The 20,001-nt window shown below is 43.6% G+C and overlaps 1 long non-coding RNA gene across 1 annotated transcript in view; it reads left to right on the forward strand.

Moving 5' to 3' along the window:
- Positions 1-1,692: 1,692 nt before the first annotated feature.
- The window catches only part of LOC138163862 (uncharacterized), a 72,555-nt gene continuing 54,246 nt past the window's right edge, over positions 1,693-20,001 (forward strand). Inside the window, exon 1 of the long non-coding RNA XR_011168944.1 lies at positions 1,693-2,145. This is a non-coding gene — a long non-coding RNA (uncharacterized lncRNA). The remainder of the gene's footprint in view (positions 2,146-20,001) is intronic.

Consider the following 20,001-nt stretch of genomic DNA (forward strand, 5'->3'; position numbering starts at 1 on the left):
TCTATGTTCTTAGGTCCCTCCCAGCTCTGACATTCTGTGTTCTAAGGCCCCTCCCAACTCTGATATTCTATGGTCTAAAGGCCCTTCCAGTTCTAACATTCCCTGCTGATAATCCTAGAGCACCACAGAACATAATAAATACATCAGAGAATTACACAGTGCTTAAGAGGTCTAGAGGAAAGATTATGTCTCACAGGGGCTACCAGGAAAGGCTTCACGGCAGAGGTGGCATTTGAACTGGGCCTTGAAGGACAGATAGAATTTCAAAGAATGAACACAGAATCACAGAATTTGAGGGTGAAGGGGTCTTCACCATCCAAATAGTCCAACCCATTAGTGAAGGAAATCTCCCCTGTCAAATACTGTACCGAAGGTTGTTGAGTCTCTGCTTAAAGAAATCTGAGTGGGACGGCCAGGTAGCACAGTGAGTAAGAGCACCGGCTCCAGTGTCATGATGACCTGGGGATCAAATCCTGGCTCAGATACTCAGCACCACACCCAGAAATACCTGCCGCATAACCTTGAGCAAGTTACTTAACCCTGATTGCTTTAAAAAAAAAAAAAAAGAAATCTGAGGAAGGGAAGCAAACCACTTCCCCCAAACAATCCATTTCACTTTGGGACAGCTTCAATTATTCTTTTTTTATGTCAGGCTTAAATGTGCCTCTTTGCAATGTCTACTTATGGCTCCAAAACCAAGCCAAACAAGCTAACCCCTCCTACACATGTTAGCCCTTCAAATACTGGAAAAACAGCTGTCACATCCCCCTCTCCTCTAGTCTCCTTTTCTCCAGACTAAATGTTCCCATCTCCTTCAGCAGAATCTCATGGCCCTTCATCATTCTGCTTGCCACCAGCTGACCAATATCCTATTCATTTATTATTCATTCATTGATTTTGTTTGTTCATTTGCTCATTCATTTTTTCATTCATTTATCCATTTATTTACTCATTCATTCATTTGTTTAATTTTATTCATTCATTCATTCATCCCTTTGTTCATTTATTTTATTTCTTTTTTTCATTTACAGGCTAGGTCTGTCTCCTTTAAGCTGGAAGCATCACAACCACTTATGGCCCTGAACAGCTGGGGCCTTTGGCATGCTTTGTTTCTGCCCTGGGTCGGTTTGCCCTTCCTCAGGCATACTGGTGCCCCCCTTACCACAGGGGGCTGATCATATTGGTGCCAGAGTTAGCATGGACACTAGAGGAGCACCTCAGTCTCCTGCAGTTCAGAATTCCTGAGCTCAGCCTTCCCAAGAGGGGATTACAGGCCTGGTAATGTCCTTCTTTGTAGGAATTATTTGCACACTGTAGCAGAGATTAACTGGCATATAATTAAGTGTCAGATAAGTATCTGGAGAGGATTAAAAGTGGGGTCTTGGTGCCAGGACTAGGACAGAGGTCTTGGGTCTGCCAAATATTTGCTGTGCCAATGCCATGCTGCAGGAGGCTATGCCTTCAGTTATTCAGACTGACCTCAGCCTTGGACCAGATTGTCCCCCCTGGCCTGGTCACAAGAAATCCCATGGCAGGCATCCAAAGACCCTCTTCTTCCCATCCAGATCTGGCAGGACATGGGAAGCCATTGAGAGGGCAGTGGCTGCTGCTTCCCATCAGAACCCTGGGGGAGGGTTCTCCCAGGGAAGGAAATACCAGCAGTTTCACTGCTCCCAGAAACAAAAAGCAGAAATGCTCTCATCAAAGCCAGTGGGGTGTATCAGATTCCATCAGACAAGACAGTGATGTTTAATCTTCCCTAAAAAGACCAGTAATGGATTGACAAGAACAAGATGGCCCTCAGCTGTGTCCCTAGAATCCAGGTGGAGCCAGAGTGGAGATGGGTCAGGAAGCCTCCGAGGTCTGGCAGAGATCAAAGCTGTCAATGCTGCACAAGGGTCGGAATCTGTTCCCTCTGAAAAACCAGCCAAGACACTTTCTAATTGGCCAAAGCCTTGGTGGGTGCGGGGCTGGCAGGCATTAAAACCAAGCCAGAGGCCTACCTCTCTCTCTAATAACCTATGTGACCCTAAAGATCACCTTGCCCAATCAGGGCTGGAGTAAGGAAACTGCAATCAAGTACAGCAGATGGTCTGTGTTGATGTTTGTCTGGGAAGAGACTGACCAGGAGCTGAGAAAGCCTGGGTAGGTGATTCCTAAGGGGGGTGGGAGTGCTATGGAGGGGGACAGATGGGAGGTTTAAGATCCCAATATGGTAATGCTGAGATCTGTTGTGGCAGAAAGGAGTAAAGACAAAGCTATCTGGGCAGTTCTTTGTGGGAAGCTGAGCAAGGGAGCTTTATCATTGTGGGACCTGATTTCAAATCTAGGCTCTCCTCTTCCTGCTCCCCTTACACCCCCTTCCTAAAAGGTCAGTCCTTCCTGAAGCCTCCGTTATAAGGAAAATGCCCAGCCCCCTCCTAGTTCCGGCCATCATTCTTCTCTGGACTGCACCCCGGACTTTCCGGATTTCTTTCTCTGCCATGCCCTTCTCATGGGTACATTTGCCCCTTTCCCCTTTTAGCCTCCTTTCATAGAAGGCGAGCCCCTTGACACCCAAACATTCTTCATCTACTCAGTAAAGAATGACCAGAATAAGACAGATAGAGGTGTTCATTAGGACGTCTGACACCGGGACTAAAGCTTGGATGTTCAGATACAAAGACTGTTTCTGAGAGACAGAAATATCCATTTGTGCATTTTTTTTCCTACAGAGGACTTTTCTGTGGCTTTATTTGCTTTATTTTTGATCTCGATAATTAGATGAGAACTCATGTGAAATGAGCTTCCAGAGATGAAAAAAATATTGTAAATAAATGATATTGCTACTTGGAAAAAATCTCAAGCACAGTCTTTTTTCTCTTGTATTTGTATCCCCAGTATTTTGCACGGGGCTTGACACATAGTAGGCATTTGACAAATGCTTGGGGACTTGAATTTTGCCTGGAGATGGCTCCAGATGGTTTTAATTATACTTTTCTTCACTTTGAGCTACCTCCTGAAGCCGGACAGGAAAAGGACTTTAGAGTGAGGGGGTTGAGAGATAAAAAACTCTGGCCTTATCTTTGGTGAGGGATGGAGAAAAACCAGTAAGGGAGGCTGGTAACTGAGCATCCCACCATAGGGGGGTAGGTAGGACAGTGGAAACAGGGTCCAGTAAAAGGGCCTGGCCTAGAATCCCACCTCTGATACCACAGCTTTCGTGTGGCCTAGGGCAAGTGTACTTCCCTGGGCCTCTGTTTCTTTATCTGTAAAATGTGGGCTTCTGAGGCTCCTTCCTACTCTCCATCTGGGATCCTGCTATCATCTGTCTGACTCTTCATGACTCCATTTAGTTTTTGTTGTTGTTTGGTTTTGGTTTTTTGGCAGAGATGCTGAAGTGGTTTGTCATTTCCTTCTCCAGGCTCATTTTACAGATGAGGAAACTGAGGCAAACAGGGTTAAATGACTTACCCATGGTCATACAGCTAGTAAGCATATGAGGCCAGAATCATTCCATATATAGTTTGTAACCTGGGATTCCTTCATGCTGTATTAAATAGTGCACATACCTGAGTTGTGCTATAATCATTCTTTATACAGAGGGCTAGCCACCAGAGGAGTTGAAGAAGGAATGCCTTTGAATCCTAGAGCTGCTGGTTTTGGAAGAAAGAGGCTCCCAACCCTTACCCCCAATCACTTTTGGTGATTGCATCAGAAATGTACCCAGGCGGCAAAGGAATGACCCAGGAAGCCTTCAGTCTGGAGGCTTGGCAAGGTCTAAGATTTAGCAGTCATTGGGTCTGCAGCCTGGGTTTGACAAATAAACACAATGCGAGCCAGTGAAGTAAACTGACTTGCCCAAGGCCAAGGCCAGTGAATAGCAGAGCCAGGATTCAATCCCAGGGTCCAACCCCAGTCTTTGCCCTCAAGGAGTTCACAGTCTAATGGAGGAGACAACATGTAAATAATCACATACTAACAAGATATATTGGAAATATTCAACAGAGGGAAGGCGCTAGCATTAAGGAGAATTGGGAAAGTCTTCTTGCAGATGGTGGGACCATAGCTGAGACTTGAAGGAAGCCAAGAGATGAGGGAGAAAGACGCAGACATGAGAGAGGGCCAGTGAAACTGCCCAGAGTTGGGAGAGGGAGTGTCAAGTTGAAGGAACAACACAGAGACCAGCATCATTGGTCCACGATGGTCCAAGGTAGGAAAGAGCCACGTTGTGAAGGGCTTAAAGGCCAAAGAGGATTTTGTATTTGATCCTGGAGTTCCATGGCAGTTCATTGAGTGGGGAGGTCACATCTTCAGAAATGCACTTTAGGCAGACCAATCTGAAAGGCTGAGCAGAGTGGTCTCGCCCCTCCTCCACCTTCTAGCAGTCTCTGGTTTGTTTGTTTGGTCACAAACATGAATCCCAGCTTGGAATGCTATGTCTGGAGCCAGACTTTGGGAGAAGGGGGGTTGGGGAGCCTGCTGGAAATTAAAAACATGCACAGACCCTTTGACTAGGACTTCCCGGGCGGAGGCACGCCTGAAAGCAAGTCGGCTTTTTGCCATTCTGTTTCCTCTTGGTCCTTTTTGGGAGCAAGCTTTTGAAGACCAGGCTACATTCACAAGCGCTAGCCCAGGGCTCCAAACTCTGTGCAGGGCCTTAGGTGCTCTGCATGAAGCTGCTTGGTTGTCCATTCTCGAGAGGATCAACATGACAGCACAATGTTAGAGTCATTACAGCGTGTCCCACCGGGGCTGACCAGACCAATGGGGGCTCGGAAAGCTCTGCCACAGGTCGGGCACAAATAGTCCATGTGAACATCGAGATGGATTCTCTAAATCTGCACATCTCAAGTTTCTTTTGAACTACTCCAGTTTTGCTTTGCTCGTAGAGTGTGGCACCTTCTCCAGTGAAGGCACGCCATGCTGGGCAGTCTTGTGCCAGTACCTCCCATGTCACACAAGGAATTCCAAAGTTCTTCTGAGAGTTGTTGAGAATGTCCTTGGATCGTTTCTTTTGACCACCATGTGTGAACTTGCCTTGTGTGAATTCTACATAAAATAGTCTTTTTGGCCAGCCCATCGGATTTGCACTCTCTGAAGCAGAGTCTGAATGCTTGGCAGTTTAGTTCAAGTAAGGACCTCAGTGTCTGGCTGCCAGGTGATCTTCAGAATCTTCCTAAAATAATTTGAATGGAAACAATTCAGCTTTGCATATAAAAGGATGCATTAAATATGTGACCCATTGTTCAGAAAGCTGCCAGAATAATTTCCTCAATGCACAGATCAGACATATTATTCCCTTTCCCAAGGACCTTCCTATTATGTCTGAAAAACAAAGGAGATCTTCCATAACCTGTCCCCAGTGTGCTTTTCCAGCCTGACTTCCTATTGGTTCCCTTCAAGCACATCCGTTATTTGCTATTCTCCCATCTCACCCTGCTCTAGGATGCCTCTCTTCACTTGTCCAGATGGTCCCCCAAGGCTGGGATGCACTCGACCTTTCTGCCTCTTTGAAATCTTTCTCTTCATCCAGGTCCTAGTTCAGATGCCGCTATTTCCATGAAGTCTTTCCTGATCGTTCCTTCTCTTCTTCTCTAGCTTGTTAAAAGATACACATGCCTACAAAAGAGGGACAGACGTGCCTGAAGCTACAGGGGATATGGAGCTGCTGCTGATTGCCTGAGGCCATTTAAGGGATGGGAAAGTAGCCTCAAGCCTTAGTTTTCTTTGCTTCCTTCAAGATTTAGCTCAAAATTCACTTTTTTCAGGAGTCCATTCCCCAGCCCACTCCCTTCCCCTAGCTGCCAGTGCCTTGTGTTTTAGATAACTCTGTATATCATTTGTTATTTACCTGTTGTCCTCCCCACTTGAATGTAAGCTCCTGGAGGGCAGGACCTGGTTTCACCTTCCTTCACATCTTCAGTGTTGAGCCTGATCCCTGGCACATATCGAACCCCTGTGACTGATGGGTTAGTCATGAAGGTAGTAAACTGGTCTGGGTATGGGGGATAGAAGGAGTGTGGCCTTGAAGCTGGTTCTGTTAGTGGAGTAAGCCATAAGATGAAACAGCTAGGCGAAGCAGTGGATAGCATGTTGGTCCTGGAGCCAGAAAGACCTGAGTTCAAAGCCGTCCTCGGACACTTACTGTCACTTAAGTCACTTAACTCTGCCCCAGTTTTCTCATCTGTCAGATGAGTAGAAGTAAATGGCAAACCACTCCAGTATCTGACGGGACTAATTGATTAAACAAGAAAAAAAGTCTCAGGGTGAACGGGAGATAGGAAGAGGGGAATGGAACACATGCCCCATGTTCTAGTTCCAGTGACCTAGAACCAAGGGACATGAGACATATGTGATTGCCAGTTTGAAAGTGACCTCTCCTTCGTCAAGATTTCCTAGAGTATTTTGGATCTCTCCTTTGACAGGTCACCCCCCATAAGATATAACACTTATTTATGGACATGATAACTCTAAGCTCCTTGAAGGAAGGCATCATTTTATTTCTAAGGCATAGAAAACTGCCTTACATATAGTAGACACTTAAGAATAAATTATGGAGTAAATGGAAAACTTACCACAGAGGGGAAAACAGTAGCAGCTAGGAAGACCAAGAAAGGGCCTTCTGCAGAATGTGGCACTGTAGTTGAATCTTAATGGACCCAGAGATTCTAAGAGATGAAGGTGAGAAGGGGGAACATACCTGGCCAGGAAAGAACCAGGGCAAAGGCGTAGAGGTGGGAGAAGGGACACTATTTTTGAAGAGCAGCCCGTAGGTTGTTCATGGCCAACCAAGATTAATTGTGCTTACAATGATCTGGATTTTACTGAGTGGGGAGGTAACTTAGACTGTAGGAAAATATTTTTAATTGAACTTCATAATTGAATGAGTAGATTTAAATTCATATTTTTAGGTTTTCAGTGATGCAGTAACTACTTATTATTTTATTTATCCTGAAAAATGGTTTAGCCTTTTTCATTTAATGGAGACAGCTTGGGGTTCAGTGGATAGAACACTGGTCCTGGAAGCTGAAAGATCTGAGTTCAAATCTGGCCTCAGATATTTACTAGCTATGTGACCCTGGGCTAGTCACTTCACCTCTGCCTGCCTCAGTTTCCACAACTATAAAATGGGGATAATAATAACACCTACCTTGCAGAGCTATTGTGAAGGTTCAATGAGATATTTGTAAAGCACTTAACACTGCACCTGGCATACAGTAGGTGCTTAATAAATACTTGTTCCATTGTTCCTTCCCTCTCCTTTATTTGGTGTTGGCTTCTGGTTTAATGTTTTTTTCCCCAGTCCAGATTCCTCATATGACTGACTAGCCCCATCTCAGGGCCAGCCTACACAGCTGCAGGAGGAGGGGTTGCCTGGGAGGCTCCAAGGACCAGGTCGAAGACAGGGTTTTTTCCTAATTCTGTTGGCCCAGAGTCAAGGGAGGCCATACACAATGATGAGAGCCTGGATTCAATAGACTGATGATTGGATTACCAAATTGTAGGAATTACAGATGGAGAAGAAGGATTACATCATTGCCTCTTGCTGTTGATGACCTGAAGGCAAAACAGGCCCATCTCTGGGGGATTATTGGGAATGTGTCCAGCCTCAGATGATCAGGGAACATTAACCTTAGGCCGTAGACTGTGAAGGACTGGAGGGACCTCAGGACATAGAATGTCAGAGTGGAAAGAACCTTAAAACAAAATGGAAGGGAATATAGAGGTGATCTACTTCAATTTCCTCTATAGACTGACAAAGAGACTGACACCCAGAGAAACAAAGAGGCTTGCTTATGGTCACATACAAGTTAGCGGCAGAAGTAGGAGCACTTACCCCGACTACTGCCCCTTGTCTTCTTGGTCCTTTAAACCATGATGCACTGTTTCTACAGAAATAGGAACGGTTATTTTGGGAGGGAAGTGTTGGGGAGAGTTTTTAACAATGGCCAGAAGTCAGGAAGGTCAACACTGAGAAAAACCAGGCCACAAATGGAGACCTGACGGCTCATCACCGCTAACTTCCCCAGTGTCATGGTGCCATCTCTATGGCAGTCACATGACAGCCACAGCCTGATCCTTTGGCCTCTCCCTGGACAAGACAACAGATGCCATATTTCTTTCATTGGATTCATAGGATTTAGTGATGGCAATAGGGTAATCCAGTACAGGGGTTCTTAGCCTGGGGCTCAGAGATCCCCAAAAGATCTGTGGATAAACTTTAGGGAGTCCATGAAGTTTTTTTTTTAATGTGATAACTATATTTTTAATATGATTCATTTCCTTTATAATCCTTTCTATTTTTTGAATTTAAAAATTTTATGAGTTTTATGAATTTATTCTAGGAAAGGGGCTGGATCCAGACAGCCAAAGGGGCAAGAGCGCACACCACACACACACACACACACAGATTAAGATCATTTTATCTAGGAGAACCTGCTCATTTTATAATTGGGGAAACTGGGGTCCAGAGAGGGAGATAATAATAATAAAAGATGACTTTTGTCTAGTGCCTTAGAATTTACAAAGTACTTATACGTACATGATCATATTTTTGTCCTCACTACAACTGTGTAAAGGCAGATGCCAGAGGTATTATTGTCCCCATTTTACAGATGAGAAAATTGAGGCTCAGGGATTTGAGATGACTAGTCCCTAGCCAGAAACCAAGTAAGTTTCAGGGGTGAGATTTGAATACAGGTTTTCTTGACTCCTTGTTCAGCTCTCTCTTTGATGTGATTTGTCCAGTATCACGGTGATACAGTAGGAAGAGAAAGAACCAAGATCTGAAATGTTTCACAGTATTTCAAGTGCTGGCCTCCAGGAACCCAAGGATTCTGCCCAGGAGTCCAGGGATGACCAAAATGCCCTAGTGAAGCTGTCCAGGCTCCCCCATAGTCAAGTTCTGCAAGAATCATTACAAATATGTCATAGATGCTCTGACAGCAGAGGGGTCAAATACCCTGAGGGTCCATGTGGCCCACAACAATCCAAGTACAGGCAGAACAAGTTCCTATCTGATTTTGACTGTTGATGTTTTATTTAAAAAAAAAAAGAAAAAAATACATAAACACGTGGTTTTCTGCGTCAATTGTGCAGCCTTCAGGGAACCTCATGTACGGTATAGAGGACCTTGGTTCTGTCTGAGGACACTGTTTTAAGAAAGGAAGGTGGGAGCAGGCTGGAGAAGGGGAAGATGAACCCTGTGTGTGGCCTGTGTAGGAGGCCGGATGCCACATAGGAGCCCAGGAATTGGTCCAGCCAACCCATTGTCTTCAGCCTCGCTCACGATCCGTTCACATTTGTCTAAGGATCAATTTCCCCACCTGGAGTTTAAAATAATAAACTCCCATTCTGATGGTGCCTTAAGGCTTGAAAATGGTTCTTCCCCACTGCTCCCCAAACCCTGTGAGACCAGTGATTGTACTCATGGCCAACACATATCGGGCTTCAAAGTTTGCCAAGGATTTTTCCAAACTTTTTTCATTTGATTCTCCCTTTCCAGCTAGGAAGCACAGGTACAATTATGGCAAATTCATAGGCATCCCTAACAATGATTAAGGTTAGGTTAAGTGACTTACCCAGGATCACACAACTGGTGTCAGAGGCAGGATTGGATTGGAACCTGCATCTTCCTGACTCCAGAACCAGGCCTCTCTAGGAATACAAGAATATTTATTGACACTATGTTTTTAACAACTGAGGACCCCGAGTTTCAAATGATATGATATATGGAATCATAGCATCACAGATTTAGAGTGGGGGGAGGGGACTTCAGAGACCATCTAGTTCTACCCTCACATTTTAGAGATGAAGAAAGGTTCTAGAAGTGCCTTGATCAAATTCACTCAGGATTAAACTTCTAAGGTGAGATTTGAACTCAGGTCCTGTGTCTTACTGTCACATTGCCATGTTTATATCTACCTACATAAGGAGCCCAAGTTCTATGACTTCACCGTAAAGGAATTAGGCACAGTTAGAAAAGGATGCTTGGGAGTGAAGTGAACAGAACTTGGACAATTTATTCAATGATCAAAGCATTAGAGAGAAAAACAACTTTGAACGACATTAGAACTCTGATTAATCCAGTGATAAACCATGAGTCCAAAGGACTGAAGATGAATCACTCCACCCACCTCCTGCCAGGTGACGGACTTGTAATCTGGAAGAACTGCGTATGTGGACATGGCTCATGTGGGAACATGTGTGTGTTTGTTGGGAGGGTGGTTTGGGGTTTTGTTTTTTGTGGGGTTTTGTTGTTGTTGTTTTGAGGAAACAGTGGGAGGGAGAGATAAATGTTTGTAAGAAAAATAGACTTTTTAAAGGAAAAAAATAGTTTTTGTTTTGTTTTTAAGAGAAAATGTTTTTCTAGGTTGTAAGAGAGAGCAGCCTGGGACTGATGATAGCGTTTTGTGGAAAACCTTGACTTTCCAACACTGAGGGTCTGGTCCTTACAAAGACAGATCATGGTATAATGCAAATAACACTTCATCTGGGCAGAGAAGACCTAGATGAAAGAAAAGCTTGGCTTTGACCGTGGGGTAAATCATTCACTTCCTTGGGCTTCAGGTGTATTTATAACATGTGGAGGTTTGACTAGATAATATATAATACAGCATCCTTGACTAGAATCTAGGGCCTATTTCTGACATGTGATGGTTTTATAGAGGGGCTCACGCACAGAACAAACAAATCTAGAGAAATATCCGATGAAGCTCTTTCCCTTACTGATATTCGGGGTAGTGGAGAGAGGTCAACAGTTTACTATGGGAGAATAACTCTGCCCCTCTGGAGTCAGAGGGTAGGGAAGGTGAGGGCACCCAAGAGCCCCCAGGCTTACATGGGTAGCATTGGGTCTGTGACTTCTAAGAAGGTGAGTGGATGATCTGGAACTTATACCCAGGTGTCCCGACCCTCTGATCAGGCTCTCATTCCCCTGCACCAGTCTCTTCCTTGGAGATCATTAAGCGAAGTCTGATGACCCCTTTTGTTAGATGTTGTAGGGCAGTTCTTGGTCTCATGGAGTTAGCACGAGTAATCTCTGAGGTCCCCTTTATCTGTGAGGTTCTGGAATTCAGGGAACAAACCTTAGAGTTTGAGGGCATACCAATGATCCCAAGGATCGCATATAGCATTTACAATCATGGAAGGAAAGGGGGAAGGTTGGCCCTTGCTCCTGGGATGATTGAAGGAAGAAGGCAGACTCTGGAAGGGGTGATGGTCCTAAGGGAGCAATAGCATGCTGCAGCAGAGGACTGTGGGGACAGTGACATCATGGGAAATGCACCCCCTCCTCCAGATACAGACATCCGGGGCCAAAACCCTGTTTAGCCCATTCTACCTTCAGTTCCAGACCTGAGTCCCCCACTCCAGTTCTCATGCTGCTACTCAGCCTTCCCCTTGACTTTTCCTCTGAGTTTTTCGCTCATCATCTAGACAAAAGCTGGGGCCTGAAGACTACCCAACCAATGTTCTCTTTATCCCACAAGCTCTGTTCCTCTCATTGTTTCCTCACATAGCTCAGCTTTTCCAGGGAAATCTCTTCTGCTCCTTATCAAACTTCAACCTTCCTTGGCCTCTGTACAGAGCCATTTCCCCCCTTGTTTCTTCCAGGTGGTTGGTAATTATTATACTTCCAGGTGTAGCAGCAGCAGCTGCCCCTGCTCTCCCCAAGTTCCACTAACCTACCTAGGTCAGGGCAGCCTCTCCTTTTGTATGGCCCATCCCTGGAGCTCTAGGCTCTTTTGGTCTAGGACTCGTTGTGGTCTCAACGTCTTTGCAGAGATGATCATACTCTTTGCCTTGGGGTGTATTGGAACCAGCTTCTACTGGCTAGAGAGAGTCGATTGTTAAATTTTCAGTGGGAGCATTTATACTTGGGAAGTCTGAAAGTTCTACAAATCAAGGCTTGATTCATTGTTCTGTTGATCGTAGAGAGTTAAGAAAGTGATGGTGAAAATGTTAATAATGAAGATTAACCTTAAAAGTGTGTCATGGGAACTTTTTTTTTTCACCAGGAGACCCAGTTGTTAAACATTTGCTAGCACATAACATTGCTTGAGCTCCACCATGTCTCCCTCCTTCCCAACCCACCCCCATCTAGGACCAATGAATTAGACTTATTTTTAGCCTTGCCCTGGGGGTATCCAATTTCCTTGCAAATATGGAACTAAGAAAACAAAGAATATAGAGTAGGTTAATTAAAAGGCACATAAAGAACAGAGAATGGGACTGTTATCCTAGCATCTTTAATGAAGCAATAGCTGCATCACACCTTCAGGTGAAATTCTTTTTTTAAAAAAAATGATATATTCTGTTTTAACATGGTTCTAATTTCTGAATGTATCCCTCCTCCCTCCCCTCCCCAGCAACTTGGGTGAGTGTCTTTGATTCTTCTCTGCCTAGAAGGCCATAGCAACATCCATTTATAATTGGATGGGTCCTTGAAGGTCATCCTTTAAGTAGCCACCCCCACCCCTCCATCTAACAGATGTGGAAATGCTGAATGGAAGAGACTCGCCCATATTCACAAACCATGTAAATGTCTGAAGAAGGGCTTAAATCCAAGTCTCCAGACACCGAATCCAGTTTTCTTTTCAAATACCAAGTTTCTTTTCAAAGAGGAATAAATCCACCAGCTAAACACATCGAGGGCATCAGTACAAATATAGTTTCCTTATAACAACCTTGTAAAGCAGAGAGTGCATGTATATTTTCCCCTTTCTCAAGGTAGAGAAACTGAGATTCAGAGAAGGAAAAAAAAACCTTATCCCAATTTCAAGGCTTCATAGCTAGGAAATGGTGCAATGAGGTATTTGTCTCTTCTCCCTTATTTTTCCATTTAAATAACTAGGGGGAGAGTAAGTGTATTCACTCCACAGGTGACCCTGGTAACTAGGAGAGACTAAAGAAGGTGGAAAGTGAGAGCTCGTGGGGAAGAGAGAGGAGGATGGCTCTTTTGTTGTTGATGATGATTTGCTGGGTTTGGGGCTTTCATCTTGGAAAAGGAAGACAGCATCAAAAGATTAGAGGCTGCAAGATTTTGGGTATTGTTTGACCACAGTATCACAGAATGGCCTCAAATAGATGAGAGAAATAGAGGAGGGAGGGGGGAAGAGGGACAGAGAGCAGAGATGAAGAGAAAAGGACTGATAGGCAGAGACAAAAACAGATTTAGAGAGATACACAGAAAGCTGCAAAAGGCAGGAAGGGGAGAGGGAAACAGGAGAAAGTGAGGAAGGAAACAAAAAGGGAAAAGGGAGAGAGAAGAGAGGGATCATTATGTAGAGCCCTAGGGCTGAAGAGAAAGGTATTAGAAGCTACGTGGGGACTAGGGGAAACAGGACCCCACTGTGATAGGGTTGTGCTGATAAATATTTAACAATTCTCTAAAGAAAAAAAACACACACGCACATGATACACTTTTAAGTTTGTTTGTTTGTTTTTGCAGTATTCAGTTTTATTCACCACTTTCTTAAGTCTAGACCGGAGACAATCAATACAACAATACACCAATCCCGGATTTGTAGCGCTTGCTAATTTCTAGGTGTAAATGCTCATTCTGAAAACTTAACCAATGGCCTTCGGAGCTGACTCCAGCACCTTCCGGGATGGGCAGCACTGGCCAATGACATCGGACCCCTGTCCCAGTCTACTGGCTTCGCTCCTGCTTCCCGGCTCCTTCCTCAATTTGGTACAAGGTTCCACCTGTTCACGTGTTCCTCGATGTTAATAGCATTTTCTGGAGCCGGGGGGGGGGGGGGGGCTACTCCCTGTTGAGCTTCCATCAGAGATGCTGATGAGATATCTTGTTACTATTCAAGGACTCTGCCAGCTGGCGTCGGGGTTCCAGCCAGTCAGTCAACAAGCATTTACTAAACACTGACCTAGTATTGGGAAATATATGCAAAGCCCTGGGAATGGAGAGTAAGACAAAACCAATCCTTGCCTGCTAGGAGCTTACATCCTAAGGGGAGAGAGAGATCCAAGAAGCTTCTTCTCACATGCACATCTCCTTAACTCTGAGGCTCTGTCCCTATCCTCCAAGCACGGGCCGCAGGGGGCATAGAGGAGTCTTTCAAAGCTCCTTGGAGAGATGCTGAACCACAATATCCGTCTCCTGAAAGACAGATGCGAGATTTAGGGTGCTGAATTTTATATATATATTCGAATACAGTCAATGAGGGAATTTGTTTTCTTTAATTATGCATATTTGTTACAAGGAAATTTTTTTTTCCTTTTTCCAATGGGGTGGAGGTGGGATAGAGAGAAAATAGATTTGTTAATAAAAAAAAAAAAACACACTTTAAAAACAAAGGGGGAGGGGGCGGTACTGCAGATGTGGAATGCTGCATGAGCTTTCAGATGCGGTCATTGTATTGTTAGTTTTGTTTAATTGTTCCACTTTGTTACAAGAGGGCTCTCAGGGAGTGGAGGTAATCTTGAAATGTTTATAATATAAAAACAAAGCACATCAATAAAACTATTTTTTTTAAGCTCTTCTCTTTGAAGCTCTGGAGGGCAGGAACCACTGATAGTTTGAACCACACCCTCCCAATACTGCCCAGTCCTAGTTTCAGAGAAACAACTTAATAATAATAATAATAATATGTTATAGAAAAGAAGGAAGAAAAAAGGAAAGAGGAAGGAAGAATGAAAGAAAGAAAAAGAAGGAAAGGAAGGGAGGAAGAAGGAAAGAAAAAGAAAAAAAGAAAGAAAGAGAGAGAAAGAAAGAAAGAAAGAAAGAAAGAAAGAAAGGAAGGAAGGAAGAAAAAGAAAGAAAGGAAGAAAGAAAAAGAAAGAAAGAAAGAGGAAGGAAGGAAGGAAGAAAAAGAAAGGAAGGAAGAAAGAAAGAGAAAGAAAGAGAGAGAAAGAAAGAGGAAGGAAAGAAGGAGGGAGGGAAGGAAGGAAGGAAGGAAGGAAGGAAGGAAGGAAGGAAGGAAGGAAGGAAGGAAGGAAGGAAGGAAGGAAGGAAGGAAGGACCAGAATTTTTAACTCATCTGGCCTCAGGTTAATAACTTCGCATTAAATTATACCTTCCTCATGCAAATCAGCTTCCCTCTCTAGGCTGTCATTTCCTCTTCAAAAGTACATGGTCTCTAAGGTCCTTCTTAACTATGACATTCTATAGTCACACTGCAAAGACTCTGGGGTGCTGTGGAAGAACATTGAGTTTGGAGCTCATTGGAGAACCTGGGTTCAAATCACAGCTCTGAAATTTTACTATCACATCTATCTTGACAGGTCCCCTAACCCTTCTGGGCGTCGATTTCTTCATTGGAGAAAATGAAAGGGTTCAATTATGTCATCTTTGGGCTCTTCCTGCTCTCTACCTACAACCTAAAGGTCCTTTTCAATGCTGAATTTTTCTTCTCTTAGGTCGTTTTCCTAAATTGACATTTTATATTCTGTTTCCTCCCAGGTCAGACTTTTTGTGTTCTAAGGCCCCCTAACGTCTCTGACATTCTATGTTCTATAATTCCATCCAGGTCTGATTGTGTTTTCTGTCCTAAGGTCCCTACTGCTCTGACATTTTATGCATTTATGGGTCTATACCTTTTCTCTGCTTGTCTTTCTGGTGAGCCCCAGAGGGTGACTTTCTGGAGTCCACAGTGAGGGATTTCTTTCTACCGTGTTCTCTGGCAGCCTCATCTCATTTCCTAAGCAGTAAAATGTTCAGTAAACCTGACTGAAGCCAGCTGCTATTTAAAGCCAATGTTTGGGGACATAGGTCAACAGCATAATCTTGGCAGCGTCTGTGGGTTGCCAATGTTAGCACAGCCCTGAAGACAGGTGGCACCCAGAGCTGGCAAAGTGTCCTACTCAAGAGCTAATCTTCACACCTTCCCGATGTCATCTCTGGTTGTTTGGCAGCCGGGAAGAGACATTTCTATCTATTGCTTCTTGACTAAATGAATATGTAAATGCTGTTTGCACTAGCCTCCATGTCACAACTCCTGCTGCCTAATTCATAGAATCATAGTATTTAGAGACAGTGTGATCTTATTCTCATCTAGCCCTCTCCGCTGCTCAGACTAGGAGAAGGAGACCCGACTTGACCCAGATCGAAGATAAGTAGCCATCAAGATTGATCATATAATCATAGTCATAACCAATGTTTATGTGACCCATAGAGGTTTTCAAAGAACTTTACATATCTTATCTGAGGCTGGTGCTATTATTATCCCCATTTTACAAATAGGGAAAATGATAACTGAGGAAACTAATAACCTGTTTCCATAGCACTTTTAAAAATATATGCCTTTTTCTCGTAATCACCACGTAGGGACTTATTGTATTTATTCCTATGTTCACACAGATGAGGAAACTGAGCCTGAGAGGAAAAGTGACTTGTCCTATGGCACACAGTTAGCAAATATCAGGGCTGGGTTTCAAACCCAGACATTTCCTGAGATCATTAGGTCTAACACTTGGCACTAACCCCACTCTGCCTCTCATTCCTGTGATTGGAGTCCTCCTCTTCCAAGGTCAAACCCAGTGTTCTCTCTACTACATCACACCGCTCAGGGAACACACACACACACACACACACACACACACACACACACACACACCTGATGCAGAATTGGGATTTAATTGATAATGCAGAAATCTTTAAGTGAGGAAAATCCATCCACCGATACTGATTGCCACTAGCTCTGAAACTTATTTATGGCCACTTACGGGGTTACTGATGTCTTATATAATTTTCCTGGGGTCACAAAGGCAGCATGTATCAGAACCAGAATTTGAGCTCAGGTCTTCCTAACTCGGAGGACAATTCCATATCCTCTATATCCTGCAGCCTCAGAATAAAGCTTAGAAAATGAAATAATGGAACTGGAAGGAAATTTAGAACACAGAGCTGGAGAGGTCATTTAATTCAATTCCCTAATTGAGGAACACACATGAGGAAACTGAGTCTTAGAGAGAGAATATGACTTTCCCAAAATCATGTATTTAGGGAGGAAGGTTCAAATATAAGTTTCCTACCAACAGACCCAATAGTCTTTCCCACTAAGTCATATATCTCTAAAAACACCTGTGACCTCTACTGATTGCCTCTTTCAGGATCAGGAGCTGAGTTAATATCCCTATTTCAAGAAGAAAATCCAGTGGCATTAGATAAGGTGGCTCACTGTGTGACCCCAAATAAGCTGTCCTGTCTAGGAGGGCAATTGATGATTGAAAAGCCACACATCTAATCTTGGGTCAGAGCATTTATATATCTCTATGTGCCATGCACTGTTAAGCACTTTTACAAATACTATTATCATTTAATCCTCACATCAGCCCTGGGAGGTAGATGCAATTGTTATCCCCATTTTGCATATGGGGAAACTGAGGTAAATAGGGGTTAAATGGGTCTCATAGCTAGGGTCTGAAGTCACATTTGGACTCCGGTCTTAGTGACTCTAGGTTCAGCATTCCATCCACTTTCCCACCTAGCTGCCTCTAATAATTACAGGAATAATTATGGAGCAGCCTATTTGTTTATTCTCTTTGGACCTATGTCTTTTTCCCCTGAGTGTGACTTCCATTTTGCTTTCTATTTCTCTAATTTGTGTTCCCAGATACCATCCCTGGCCTCCATCAGATGACCTGATTCAGGGACTAACCCTAAGGAGATGACTCCCATAGATGTGATTAGCATTTCTGACACCTGGCAGGCTTTATAAATTGGGACTGTGTCAAGCAAAAGGAAAAATGTTCACCAGTTTTTAAGACTTAATGTGAGAGGAAGAGGTAGAGAGACAGAGCTTCTATGATAGGACACAACAAGAGAGCTCTATCACCCACATAGTAGACAGAAGGATGGGGAGCCCACCTGGGTGCAAGCATCCAGGGGAGTTGTCATCTGGTAATTTGAACTAATTATTTCACCTAATAATTTTAACTAATTATTCTTGCTAGGTAGGTGCTGATCTCAGTGGTTTTTAGCTGCTCAATGGATGCTTTTCTATCAATGTTTTTGCTCTGCCTTACTTATATTTTGTCCTACTATCTCTAGTTTGACTTTAAGAATTTGTTGCCCTCCTCTGGGCTCAGAAGGGAGTCATAAGAGAACATGTGTTAATGTCCTCTCCTCCTTCATCCCTCTGGCTCTTCCTGGGCAAGAAGGTGGTTGTTTACAGAGACCAAACCAGGGTGGGACAACTTGGAATTTTGTCCATAGTGGGGAGTTTGCTAGCAAAAATAGCAAAAATTATGGGTCTGGAAGTTTATGGGCTTGTTTACAAGTTCCTGAGGGTTGACCATGGTTGTGACATTTCAAGGAATGGAAGAGATTATGAAATCACAGCATTAGCAATACTCTGAAAGCCCTCATCTTAATCCCTTCCCTTTCCTGACCTCTGTCACTGGGGAATGAGAGGTGTCCAATCTCCCTGGAGTTGTTGGGTACCAGTCTGAATATATTGATTCCCTACTTCCATATTCATGTCTTGAAATTGCTCCCAAGGGATTCCATTGTCTTGGGAAATGTACCCAGCATAATAAAGGAATGGAAGAGTATGTGTAAAGCCTCACATGAGCAGCTTTCCAGAGGTCTGCTGCTATGAACAGCTTTCAAGATTGATTACACAGTATAGTGAACTCTCTATTCAATAACAAATCAGAGCAAAAAATTCACAGAAAATCAAAATGCAGCATTCACAATGACTTGTCACTAAAATGGCCACATAGTTTTCACCAAAGTGGTCACAATAGTTGTCAACAAAATACAATCATTCAGTCAATCACAAAATTCTTAATTCAATCACAAAGTACAAAAATTCTCCACCCCTAGGTCACAGTAAATCATAATCTTCTCAGTCAGTACACAGTATCCAAGTAAAGTCTTCTTTCAGCTTGACTCAAGGCTGGCTCTCAGCTTCCACAGTTCCTCTTCCATGGTCCCAGCTCCAACTGTCACCTGGGTTCAAAGGCAGGCAACTCCCAGTTCCTTGTCCAGCTCCTTGTTCAGTTCTTCATCCAGTTCCCATTCCATATTGAAGCTCACAGTGTCCAGTCCACCTCAAACCCTTCACAGTTCCTTTTACCGGGAATACAAAGCTTAACAGAGCCACCATAATATTTATACACATTGCCAGCACCATCACCAATTCATTATCTGCCTGTGAAATCAAATCAGACCCACCAACAAGGTCTGAGAACTCAACACAAATCATCAACATAGAAATCAACACAGACCCATAAACAAGGTCCAAGAGGCTAGCATAAATCATCAGTAAAGTCTCAGGACCTCCAAAACCCTCCTCCAGGACTTCTATAAACATACAACTAGAAAATCCTCTTTCAGGGCTTCCAGTGAGGTCCCAGAGCTTCTGTACAAAGTATCATAAACAAACATCAACACAGAGCAGACAGAGACTCAGGATACCACAAGTTTTTTATCCTTCTTGACTCTGCCACCACAAGAGTCTTCTCATTTCCTGCTGTCTCTATCCCTGGGGCTCTCCTTATATAGTCATTAGCTCCTCACCAGGAGTTCACAAGTTCTAGGGTTCACAAGTTGTGGAGTTCACATGTTCTGTTTCTTAACAGAATGAAACATGTTAACTCAATTGCTGAAACAAGGTGTGAACTACTTCTGTGCTTACCATTGCAGTATGTCATAGGAAAATCAGTTGGAAGGACTTGGAACACTTAGGCTGGAGAAGACAATTGTAGAATTACAGAGTTGGAAGTGACCCTACAGGCCACTGATGGAGGGTCTGACCTCATGTTACAGATGAGGGAACAGGGTCACCCAGCAACTGTCTTGGGTTGAATTTGAACTTAGGTCTTCCCAACTCCAAGTCCAGTACCCTATCTACTGTACCATATCAAGGGAGATGTCCTTCTCTAAGTAAATGAAGGACTGTCCCAAGGAAGAGGGATTAAATATGCTCTGTGAGACTGAGAACATTTGAAATAGGACTGGGAAAACAGAATCATAAAATCAAAGAATTTCATGGGAAGGGACCTCAAATGCCATCTAAGACAACATGAAAAATCCCTTCTACAACAACCCCAACA

Source organism: Petaurus breviceps, unplaced genomic scaffold (assembly GCF_028583685.1).
Source record: "Petaurus breviceps papuanus isolate PSGF00001 unplaced genomic scaffold, PetGlider_PUasm1.0 188, whole genome shotgun sequence".
Classification (NCBI taxonomy): domain Eukaryota; kingdom Metazoa; phylum Chordata; class Mammalia; order Diprotodontia; family Petauridae; genus Petaurus; species Petaurus breviceps.